At 37.9% G+C, this 13,308-nt stretch overlaps 1 protein-coding gene and 1 non-coding gene across 5 annotated transcripts in view; both read right to left on the bottom strand.

The window, feature by feature from the left end:
* LOC134536418 (tyrosine-protein phosphatase Lar-like) overlaps positions 1–13,308 on the bottom strand; it is a 1,395,465-nt gene that overhangs the window by 985,518 nt on the left and 396,639 nt on the right. The gene's annotated exons all lie outside the window — the stretch shown is intronic.
* On the bottom strand, positions 986–1,057 carry Trnah-gug (transfer RNA histidin (anticodon GUG)). The gene has a single exon. It is a non-coding gene; the product is annotated as a tRNA-His (tRNA).

Here is a 13,308-nt window from a genome sequence, read left to right as displayed (position 1 = left end):
ATTCAGGGACACCGAGTTCATATACTTTGAACTTGAAGTCACGAGAATCATTTTAGAGTGTTAAAGATATTAGAAAAAACTTGCTAAGGCTGCAGCAAAAACGCTCTATTTTCTTTGTTGAGTTTTTGAAAACAGTTTGTTTGAAACAGAAATACCTCCTAATTCGGAAAAATTCTTTTTTCTTTTTTTCAAATAAGATCCAGTTATCTGAAACAATTATAATTACTTTACTTATTTCTTCAGAACATTCATAAATATTCTGTAATTTTTTAAAAATTGTTTTTCCTTGCGTTTTTTTTTTTTAATATTGTGTAGTCTTGCGGAAAGCCCAGCATGCGATTGATGCAATTCACCAGAACTGCAACTATCAAAATGTTCTAATTTATTTTTGCTTACACTTTTTACAAAAGACTAACGTACATGTCATGGGTATGCAGGAAGTTTTAATGCAAAAAGGAATAAGAACTATTTAACTCTAAATTCAAAAGTGCTCTTGATAGTAGGCTACTCGAACTCATGATCCTAAATTTGGTACGAAAACTGCTTCGCCACTTAGGTGAAATGAAAATTTTTAATTAGTTCACCAGTTTCGTGATAAATATTATTGTAATAAGAATCATCCATAACAAACATAACCCTAATAAATGTGACGTAAAGAGGGCAATAATCGTAATATGAGTCACTTTAACTGATTTTTTTTATCAACGAACTTACGTGGCAAGTTTTAAAATAATAGATGGTATCATAAAATATGTGTCATAAACTTATAATTTAATACGAAAAATAAATAAAAACGTTTGCTGGCAAAACACTGTGACAAGGATTCGAACATATAATATTGCAGCAAGAATGCAAAGAGACAAAGAACCATACCATTAAGAAAACAGGCCAACAAAAACCAGCTTAAATTTTTTGCCCATGTAATTAATATTTCCTGCCATTATATTGAAATTTACGATTAAAAAAAAATATGCCTCATACTTATTGCCGTGACCAGGATTCGAACCTGGGTTATTGCGGCCACAACGCAATGAACTAACCACTATACGATCACGGCTACAGAGACTGCTGTAAATGCAGAGTTCTTTTACCCAGACTCTTGTAGAGACCAACCAAGCGGGACCGCTACGCTTCAGCAGCGAACAGCGTGGTTCTCTAGGCAGACATTCCAACGTCCAAGGACCAGTTAGAATCTCTCAGGGGACCCATCTACAATCGATCTGACGCTGATCGGCAATGATGGACTTAACAAACAACATAATAGCAAGAAACGCAAGACCCAAAAAGTAAATAACGTCAATCTTTAAATGCCCGTTTATAACGCAAGAAAGAAAAAAAAAAACTATCAATACTCAAAAACGCAACGCTAGCGAAGATAAACTTTCAAATTCACGTGTTTTCCTTATGTTTAAATTTACTTCATTTAATTTTAATTCTTCCAAAATCTTAAAAAATATATAGAAGTTATTTGTATGGAACGCTGTGTTTTTCTTTTCATTACACACGTCACGTTTCCCATTATTTAAATATTGCACAGGGAAGGAAAATTATCTTTGTCACCAAATTGTTAATTGTTAAGAATTTCATATAGAAACAAAATCATTAAATACTATCGATGTTCATGTTTTTTTTTATTATGTAATTGCAGCTACATGTTGTAGGGTTGTGCGAAGTTCTGAGACTTGCGTGTTTCATAAAATACTTGACATCGTTGTGTGTTTCGTCCTTGCGCTCGCGCGTTTCTCGCGAAGTTCACAAGCCCGGCCTTCCTCGTCGGTGCAGTGTTAATGCTCGGTGCAGAATGTCCGAATTTCGACGCAACTATCCTGTCCCGTCCTGCTCGCCCTGAGATGGCGAAGCCACGTGGTCTGTCGTGGTGGTTTACGGGGATGGTTTTGTATGAGGGGGGAAGGGGGTTTATGGGGAAGCCAGCGACCGTCGGTTACCGATAATCAAGACTCCCCACCCTCTCTTCCCCATCCCGAACTGCCCCCTGCCCCCACCGCAACCCGAAACCCCTTTTCCTGCCACCGACGCGTCGGAGGGTTTATCGTCAGCATCCTCATCACCCGCCTCAAGGAATTTAATAGAAAGTCCCGCCATTCCTGGCGGCATGGTTTTGGCGGTTGGGGGGAACGCGCGGGCACAGGAGGCCTTAAGGGTTGAAGCAGGGCGACGCTACCGGAATGGTAATCAACTCCAAATTGCCGCGAGCTTCTCTTCCGGACATCGGCGAGGGTCTTTTTTACGATCTTCGGCTGTCCTCCAGTCGCCGGCCACTACGTCACGCTGCTAACTGGCGTATTCTCCTGCTTGCAAAGCAAAAAGGAGCACTGGTAAAGAAAAAATTTCAGCAACTGCCCCATTCATGCTTCACCAGAGCCGGCTATTCATTTTAAGTTATTTCATTTCAATTGGTTAACGTAACAATTTACCTGGTTGCCATCTAGGATGTTGTGACAAAAATGTGAAATACTTGGATTCGAAGAAAAATACCAGGACAAACACTTATTACATTTTAACCTTGACTTGTAAAAATGACAAGTCATCAAAGCCAACAAAATACACAGGTTTCTTGTAAACGTTTAATTTAAAATATTTATTTCAGCTTCTTCAATAGTCCTGAGTCACCATATTACCAAACCGTAGAATCAAAAATGCCGTAAGTTATTTTTTAGCGATAACTTACTACACATGTTTCACTTTACAGTATAAGCTTTGCCTATCGCGGTTTTTGGCTAAAATTATTTTCGTATACTTATATGAAATAGCTATCTTCTGTAGTGAAATGTCATGATTGTGTACTCATTTAATACATTTTGGCTTGACAAAATACATAGAATCATTGTAAGTCCCCAGAAACGTATTGTGTCTGATTCCAAGGCCGAGGAATTAATACATATTTAAGTTTTAATTTTTTAATTTACATAATCTTTCCCACATTTTCGAAATAAGTTAACTTTTTATTTTAATCGGGTATATAGTTGAGATCAAAGATGACATATTAATATCAACTGGAGGCGTGATTTCCACTTATTTTTCTTCAGATTGGTTGAATTTAATCCTTTAGACAGTTAAAAAATGGTTTTGTTTATTTGAAGATTTAAGAGACACAAATATTTTAATAAATGCAATTATTTAATAACAATAACGATACGGCGAATAACAAGATATCAAGAATAAAAATACTAAACGCTTAACCTTATAACTTTTTAACCTTTTGTATCATTAAGATTTTAATCACTAAAAAAATAAAAAATGTTACTGAATTTCAGATTATTTCATGAAACGTAATTTTATATTTTTATTACATTATTGTACACATTGGTAAATCACATTAATTTTTTTTACTTACCATTTTAATATATGTGTATATATATATATATATATATATATATATATGTGTGTGTGTGTGTGTGTGTATATACACCTGAAAAAGTTTTGTTCATTGTGTAAATAAATAGAAACATGAAAAACTGAAAATTTAGTTTTAATATTTACTAATGAATGAAACTGTTATACTCACATTGAAAAATATTTACTGTTTTATATTTTGGCCACAAAGCTTTGAAAAAAATATATAGTTCGCAATATTTCTGTTAACTGTAATTTATTACGGTTAGGAGTGTTTTTAAATATTATTTATTAATAATGTAAGAATGGTATTATGAGTTTTCCAAAATTTAATCTTTTTTAACTACTTAACAATTTTTCACAACGAAGAGATAACATTTTTTTCTCGTTTTTCGTGTTTTTTTATTCGATGTACTGGGTGGAATATTAAGAATTAGAAAATATATTCAATTCAGGCGTTGAAATCGGGGTCATTAATGACAACGAAGGGTTCCGACGAAATGAATGGGTGCGGGAAGCAAGAGAACCTGCACCCGCTCACAGAATCGTCCGTCACGTTTCCCACATACGGAAAATCCACGTCCGACCCAGCCGGGTAATCGAGCCCTGGATGCCTTGATGAGAAGGGAGCGATTTGACCTCGTATCTACAGTAATTCATTTGGAAAAGTCATTGCTTGCAACCAGCGAAGGAAAAAAAATGAATTCCGCAAGTTTGAAAGCACGCGAGGAAGTGCAATAACACGTAATTGTGGAAAATATTGCACATTATTCATCTGCGAAGCTAAAATAAAAAAAACTGTGTCAATAGTTTTCACTCCAACCCTTTGTTCTTTTCATCACCACTCCTCGAACTATTTTTCAAACCGGTGAAAGAGTGGAACATTCTTTCGCTGCTGGCCGAGAGTTGGAAGAAAGAAGACTGGAACAGAGATATAACAAAAATGGCTCTTTTGGCATGAACTTCTTCTAGGTCAGACGTTGAAGTGGAAACAAGCAGGCAGAAATTTCCTCCTGCTTCTGAGACGTGAGATATTACTGTTAACGAAATTCACCCGAAACCCGGCTCCAAAGTAAGACTTCCTAAAGAACTCAAGGGAAAGAAAACCCATTACGTTTAGGAAGACTGTGCGTCAAAACTCTTTTTTTTTTTTTTGTTTTCTGTCTTGCGTTTCATGAATAATTTCACCCATTCTAAGCGAGACAGCTTTCCATTCTTAAAACCCAGAGCCAACTCTAACCTACCACTCGCTGAATTCATGCGATAGCTACCGCTCTTTCACCGAAGGTCATGCACCATTAACTCACCGAAAAAAAAAGGTATTCCTGCGGTACTTGTAAATGCATGTCATTAACGTTAGTTTCGTTCCCACGTGAACTAAAGTACCATCATAACCGATAGCGAATTTATTTCCGTAGAACATTAATGCCCTCTTAGCCCGTTCTGCCATAAAAATGACAGAAGTAAGTTGTGAAACTACTTAGTTATCGATAATAAATTTTTTTTTGGAATCTGTGACAATTTTCATTACTTTATGGATGCTAATCACAGTACCATATAATAAATAATTTTAAAGAAAATATCAATTTTTTAGCTTACTCGTTAAGAATGATGTAAATTATGTCATTATGTCAATAGTTTGTTTTGTTATTTTTATCACAGTTTTTTACATGTAACGACAGTAGCGTTATAATTCGTTAAGAAATTTAAATAAATATAAGATTAACTTAGTTTATATTATAATTATTAATTATTTATATGATAAGTATATTAAGTGGCTTCTAACGTTTGTAATGACTTTGTATTGTCTAGTTATTTTAATTATTTCCAATTTATTAGATTTAATCATATTTATAAGTAAAACAGTTTTTTTAATTTCAAATCATTTGAACTTATGCAAAAAAATAACTCAGTGTTGCATAACAAGATATGCAATTTCAACATGCCGTATACATAACGTTCGAATTTCAATTTAAGTTAGATTTAGTATAATTTATGTATACGTTGCATAATCGTGGAGATATAGTTTCATGGTTAGTATAAGGGAACGAAATAATTATGATTACCACAAAATATTATTTACTGCATACATCTTCATAGAAGCTTTTTACGGCATTTTCTTAGAGCCATGATTAATTTTTACATAAACCCTTCATTGGATTGCGTTTAACAGATTTTATTAAACAAAATTGTATTCATTATATTAGTTTTGGCTTACATACTTTCAGATATTTTCATCAAAATGCTTTTCAAAATTTTATTTTCAAGGTGCGAAATTTTAAGACTATTAATCAATTTTATGTTTTTCAATTACAGAGTTTGTAGGTATAAATATTTTTATCAATAATTGCCTATTAAAAAGAAATTGTTATAAAAATAACAGGAAGATTCAATTTTGCCATATTAATTTAAATCTATTAACTAAGTTAAATATTTTACATGAAGACCGAAAATCTAAAAGTCAAATCCCACAAAAGGCGTGGTAAACCAAAATATAAAAACTCATAATAGGCAAGACAAACAAAACATTATTCCCAACATTAAAAAATTGCTTCGTAATTCCCTAAAAATAAACCTTAAAATAAAATTTTTGATAACTTTTCAACATTTTTTTTTTTGCTGGCCTAATTTAGATGCAGCTATGTTGGTTTCCGTCATCTTGGATTCTAGAAATTTAAAGCATTTGAAAATCCAGCCACGGCCACCATTCTTGATATTCCGGTCATCTTGGATTCCAAAATTTTGTACTATAACGTTATGACTACAATTTTATAAATCCTAAATTATTATCCGAAGGAACATGAAAAACCTAAAATTATACTTAATTTACATTTAAAAAATAAAAACATTTACATAATGGATTTTGGAGTCCTCGGTTATAAAACGTCGAGGGCAAATTTAAAGATAATTTTTCCCATGGTGACTACTGGAAGACTGACCCCCCACTAATACCAAATAAATATATTGCCAACCAAGTCGTCATGGTGAACATCTTGATACGTAATATTGTTTTCTCCCGCTAGAGTTCGCTGCCACCATATTGGTTTATATTTTACTCACTAGAGTGCAGTAGAATCAATCACCAGTCCATTAGCTATTGTTGCTTCCGCCATCATGTTGGCCATCTTGGCCACCGTACTAAAAATTTGTAATAATCAACTTATAAATTAGATAAGTTAAAAAAATAATCGTTCAAATATAACCTATAATCATATTTATTAGATCGATTCCCATCCTTGATTCAATCCTCAGTCGATGCAAAATATATTAAATCTCAAAAATATTTATGAAATAAAACAATTTTGAATTTTCAGCAAAAAAGAAAGGTTTATAGTCACTGTATATACCAGTTTACAATAAGCCTTAGATGACATATTGACCACCAAATTGAAAGTATTTTATTATTTATCTAAATATACAGAAAAACTATAAATAAAAATATTTTTTTAATTTATTCGATCGATTTCTGTTCATGGTTCAATCCTCGGTCAAGGCAAAAAACATTATTTAAGCTTTAAAATATTTTTAATATTAATTATCCTCGCTGCAAATAACGGCACTTTACAAGATAACTGCCCAGCTGAATATATATCTTACTTAATACCATTACGCCTTCCATGGAGGCCGTATTCGGTCTCCAAATACAAGCAGACTTCCAAATACAAGCATATAGGTCCAGCATCTCCAAACCATGAGAGTAGTATAGGAATGGGCATCCGAGCGCAGGCTTCAGGCTGAGGTGCCGAGGTGCCGACCGCCATATTGGATTGTGACGTCACGGCGGCCATCTTGGATGGATGTGACCTTGACCTTTGACCCTGACCTTGACCCCGACGGCCATTTTGGATCCACCATCTTGGATCCGCCATTTTGGATGATGTCATTTTGTTTTCTCGAACATTCCAGCGTTGTGTTTTCCGCCATTTTGAAATATGACGTCACCGTTGCAATTATCGTTATGGCCGCCATCTTTAACTTTTTTATTTATTATCCGATTTTATGAAAAAAATTAAAATTTATAAAAAAATTGAAATAATAAAATTTTAATAAAATACTTATAAAAAATATACTTTTACGACACGGAGGTCAGAGTCCTCGGTTCGAACCCGACGGGTGCAAAAAAAAATTAAAAATGGCGACCGATCCTTCCCCCGTGGTAGGTGCTGGCAGACTGACTCCCACCACTTTTTTTCAAAGCATATATATCGTCACCTAGTATGACGTCATGTTCTCCATGTTGTCTTCGATGCTGGAAGCCATCATCATTGTATCGTCGGCTAGAGTGCGCTGACGCCATGTTAGTTTAACTCTTACCCGCTAGAGTGCAGTAATCATTTATTACTAAGGTGCCCGCCATCTTGAAATTTGGACGCCATCTTGAAAATCCGTAATTATTTAGCTAGAAATTCGGGAAAAGTTCCAAAATTCATTAAATAAATCACTCGTTAATTTACATATTGATTCGATGGATTCCTGTCCTCGGTTCGATACCCGATCGATGCAATAATGTTTAATTTTATGTAAAAAATAATAATTTCAATAAACCATGTTCAACATTAGTAAAGAGACTCTAAATCCTCTACGACCATCATCCTATCAGACATCAAGACCGCCATATTGGAAATTCGTAATTTTAATGCTAGCGATTCGGGAAAAAGTCCAAAATTCATTAAATAAATTTGTAATCTATATACTGACTGATTAGATCGACTAAGCTCCTTGGTTCGATCCCTGGATGATACAAAACAACTTTAATTTTTAAAAAGTACCACTAAAGTGGCATGTTTGAGAAAATAAAAAAACACCACAAGTTCTTTTAAAAAAACCTTTATTACATACATACTACACTACTACAAGTACAAAAAATACACAGACAAATTACTAAAGTCTTGGTTAAGATTTATTTCCGCATTTAATCTTGTGCTGTTCAAGACACTGTATAGCTGTGAGTCCTGATTTTCGAGGTTGATTAGCGAAATACTTAAAGCACACCTTACACACATAAATCTTCTGTTGATGTTTTGTAACCTGGGGTCTCACAAGTCGGGAGAATTTTTTGATGTAGCAGTAGTGTGCAGCACCGCTTTCATTTGTCACAAGCAACAAATCGAAATGATTTTTTCTTTCTTGTTTGGTTACACGAATCGGACACACTTTATTATCGTCATTTAGCACATACACATTAACTGAGACTTCAGGGTTATTTTTCTCAAAAACTTTTGTCTGATTTAATGGTGGCGGATAGCATAGTCCATCGAAGTTGTACTTATTCTCCAAAGCATAGTACCTCTTATCAACACGGTTTTGATGACTTCCCTCGACAAATCTTGCCAAAATACTCCATTTAAAACAAAACTGGTCCTTGAAGTTTTGGCAATTAACTACTGCTCTTTTGTTGACTATCGTCTCAGGTAAGGCAATAAATGATGATGTCTGATGGTATGGAAGCATACTATCAATTGATTCGTTTCCTATGCACATAATCTTGTGACTGTCCAGACTGTTACAATGCGAAGAAACCTTATCGCATTTGCCGCACTTATATGTCTCTCGAGAGATTGTCAGAGACCTACTGCAGGTTATTGATGCACCACAATATTTGCATTGATGCGATGTACGCTCTTCATTAGTTGAAGAATCCATTGCTGATAATGAAACTTCAGTTGATGGTGGAACAGCACGTATCGTTGTCTCCTCTGCAGTCGGTATCGGGATCTCCACAGCTGTCGACACCTCAGCCATTGAGCTCTCCGCTGCCGTGGTCTCCTCTGCAAATGGTATCGGGATCTCCGTCTCCATCATCGTTGCTGCCATCGAGGTCCCCGCTGCTGTCGGTAAACATTCTATTCCGGTCGACATAACTAAATCTCACAATACTTAATGGAGAGAGCACGTCCGTACTGCACCGCGGCCAGAGGTGAACTGTGGGCCCAGTCGTCTGAACCTCGCTTATATACCCGTGGTCTACTGGTATACTACATGAGTCAAAATATTGTCTGTTTTGAAAATTATTTATTAGGTATCTAAAAATTGTAGAAATAAAAAACACACGAGTTCAAGTTGTACACATTTATTTACAAAAAATTCACAAATACATATTAGGTTAAGGAATCAAGCATTTTCACAAGCAAAGTCTTTAATGTCGCACGAACTGACTCGTCGACTCCGGTTCCAACTGGTTTGTCGACTCCGGTTCCAACTGGTTCGTCGACTCCGGTTCCAACTGGTTCGTCGACTCCGGTTCCAACTGGTTCGCAGGCCACAGGATCAGGAACACAGGTTTCCAGCTGGTCATCTTCTGCGACGTTGACAACTCCGACAAGACATGGTCGGTGACGTCTGTGACCACGTCTACGCCTGGGCTTTAGCTCAGTGCCAGTTGGGACAGATTCACTGCCTGAACTGCGACGACGAGACACACTCCGTTTGGACGTCTGCGTAGAAGCATCACAGGTCGCAACAGGTTGCAACACGCTCATGTTTGGTGTTGCACATGTAGACGAGGCGACTACCTCAGCGATGCTAGCAGGAAGGATTGTGTGTGGTCTCATGTGATAGACGGCACAGTTTCCAGGTTCGCAACAATCTACCAGCTGCTGAGTCGGTTCGTAGGACACAGGAAAGTGTGCAAACCGCCAATGCTGAGCGCCTCCATCGCAGGTTTCTGTATATGTACGTAGATACCCGGAATCCCAGTAGCTGTACTCGACACTGCTGAAGCTAGGTCTTGCGCTCACGTACACGTTAGCAGGATGAAACGTAAACATCTTCTTGCAGGTCGAACGTCAACTGAAGACACGTACGTAGGTACGACATTTATATATGCAGGCTCCTACAAACACTGTGTGTGCCATTTCTGCATTAACTGCGAGTTTGTACAGGTAGAGACACGTTCAAACTTGTCACATGGCTGCATGTCGTATATTGCACTAAGCTTGCGCAGGGAAGGACAGCCGTAGTCGGTCTGTATATCTACGATTTCAGCTGCTCCGTCGTCACACAACTTGCTCAGCCATTTCTTCTGTTCAGGTCCGGCAACGTAGATTATTTCGTTTTGAACTAGTAAATCTTCAATAGTGTTTTTCACTTGGTGGTACGGAATTTTTCCTTCGTCCCACTCCAGGCCATGGTAGTATTTACATAGCCATTCGTTCGATCGTTTACTTTTTTCGTCTAGTAGTTTCCAAGGATACGGGGGCGGAAGCTGCGGGTTCGAGTCCGACCGTCGTGAGTGACGCCAATTTCCTTGAGCACGAATCCATTTTGACTCTGGAAACCTTGCAGGTTGCAGTACATCTTGTCGCTAGCAATGCTCGGTCGTAACTAAATTATTATCGAAAACGAAACAGTATTTATGTCAAAATTTTCACAAGTTTGTCTCGACAATTGTACGAAGCAAGCCGATCATGAAGTATCAGACAAAAAGCATAGGTGTTTGGTGGAATATTTCCGCTAGTCGTTATCTCGATCCTACAGTCGATGATGTTTGAATTTATACGATCATCCTGTTTGGAAACGTCAAACACCATTAACGGAGCCTTGTTCTTGAAACTGTCGGGACTCAGTATCGGTGACTGTCTCCGCCCGTAGTAAGCTTGCTGAAACTTGGCATACATTTGATATGCTAGAAGAAATCTTCCACTTTCAAAATCCATGTTCATGTCAACGTACGGATAACTTTCGCTGTTTAAAAATATTTTTACATTACGTATTTGACAGTTATCGAATACGGAGCGACTTACTCCTGCATTGAGCTGTCTTCCGGTCTGAAGACCGACGATGATGTATCTTGGTTTTTCCGTAGCGAAGCTGGACTTTACTATCCAATTGATACGCTGACTATGAGGCAAGCCAGGATAAGTTTCCAGGCTCCAGGATCGGAATGGCACATCGAAATTCTTGCCATTTTCTATGTTCTTCAACATCTTGACTCGTTCAACGGTGCTCACTTGGATGTGGGGCAGCATCCACTCGATAGACTGTAGTGTTAACGAGACATCTTGAGGATTTTCTGCAGTGGCGACTATTGCATTAATGTGCGTGTTGGCTAGAAGCAGTACGAGCTCTTGTTTCGAATTAATGATTATATGCTTGTAGTCCTCAGCGAATCCAAGAAGCATGGACAGAGGAACACAAACTTCGAACTTCCCTTCGGCATAAACCGGAAGCTTATATTCATCCTCGAGAGCCCAACCGGCCATCTTTGCAGCAGACAGTTCATTTGGCGTGAGCGAAAGGTAATTTTTCATAGCAGATGTTATGCCTACATCTCTCGTCTGGTCTACCTCGACGCCATTGAGTACATATGTAATGCGCTCGATTAGGTGTAGAATACCATTGCAGAATATTGATGTCGTTGTCGGATGCGTACCATCCGCTTTTGTAAGCGTGCCTCTTATACGTAGAAATGACTGCGAAGGTAAAGTACAAATATCTTGGTGCTGTACTGCAATGCGTACTTCCGATGGTAGTGCGTACGGTCCGAGCAGGAAAGGCTGGTACTCGTGCAATTCCATTTTCGTAATGCTGTCATCAAAAATGACCGGATCTTCCACGTTGAGGATTTCGTCTTCCATATTTATTCGGCACTTGTCCAATACTGAGAAGATACTTTATGTTGTCAGGTGTTAATGCACCGATGTCTGGTAGAGAACTGTTCTTGTTCACACCAATACGATTTCTTTTATAACTGTTCGGTGTTACGAACTTTATGCCCATCGCTTCAAGTGCAGACGTAATGTAATTTCTTCGTCTTGAAAATTCACCAATCGTCCTCGCTGGTCAACGATTCGGACGACGACTTCGTGTGCGCACTTCACGACGACTGGAACGTAAATGATACTTTGCGGTACTTCGACCAGTTTATATCCTGGCGGGACCATCGGCGAAAACTCGTGCAGCATGTTGCTTAGTCTTCCGTCGAGATACGTTCCACTTGCAAAATTACAGTTTATTCTTATGACATTCACAGGTAAAATGTTTACTGCGCGCGTAGATTCGTACGTTCTTCCCGTATCATAAACCTTTGATTCGAATCCGAGCATCGTACCTATGGTGCCAGGTTTCGTAAAGTCGACATTTTCACTGCATGTTAGAATGCTTTTTTGAGTGTTTGGATTTCCACGCAGTTGAAAGTCTACATCCTGTGGTAACATATCCCTGATGTAATTTGCAATATCATCAATTACGTAAGAGCCAACAGGTAACCGTATTTCATGAGCGGTCCCATCACTTTTCAGGAAGCAGATCTTGCAATTTTCTTCGTCGATATTAGGTATGGCATTATACGTTTGAAAATCTACGAGTCCGATACACCATTCTCCGTCTAAATCCAGAGGCGGGAAATGAACCGCCCGCAGCTCAGATGCGTGACCTGTCAAGGTAAGTGTTATCGACATGACTAATAAATTATCGTCACTGCACAACCTTTAAGTAGCAATTTTTTTATTTGTCAGCTAATTTTTATTTGTTAAAAAGCGAAGACACAAGTGTCCGCAGTTTGTTTGATTAGGCCTCTGTTCCGTTTCGTAATTGTAAAACAATGTAGTGGACCGGCCCAGGTACTGTCGCAGTTCGGGCGGAGGCCGTAAATTTCCAAAACTATCGTAGTACTCGGCCATGTTTCCAGTCTTTACATAGGCTACCCAGTGCGTGCCGCGACCCGCCGACGTGTCTAAATTAATTATGGCGCACTCACATGTCTTTGGCTTGCTGGGCAAAGTGTCTCGCATAAACACGCCGCGGAAATTTGGTATTTTCAGTTTGCGTGCGTACTTTATTAAATCTACGTTGGTGAGCGGTCGTTTCGGTAGGGAACTTAGGATTTTTTCATTCGTTTCTTCCTCATGCCTCGTCCTGTCTTGTGAGGATGCAAGTACAGTCCTGCGCCGTTTTTTTTACCGATGGCAATGGCTTCCATGCTGGCATTGTGTCGCTGTGCTTCTTTTAACTGCT

Source organism: Bacillus rossius, chromosome 1 (assembly GCF_032445375.1).
Source record: "Bacillus rossius redtenbacheri isolate Brsri chromosome 1, Brsri_v3, whole genome shotgun sequence".
In the NCBI taxonomy this organism is placed as follows: domain Eukaryota; kingdom Metazoa; phylum Arthropoda; class Insecta; order Phasmatodea; family Bacillidae; genus Bacillus; species Bacillus rossius.
The sequence above is the reverse complement of the archived record's forward strand: the minus strand, read 5'-3'. Positions and strand labels throughout refer to the sequence as shown.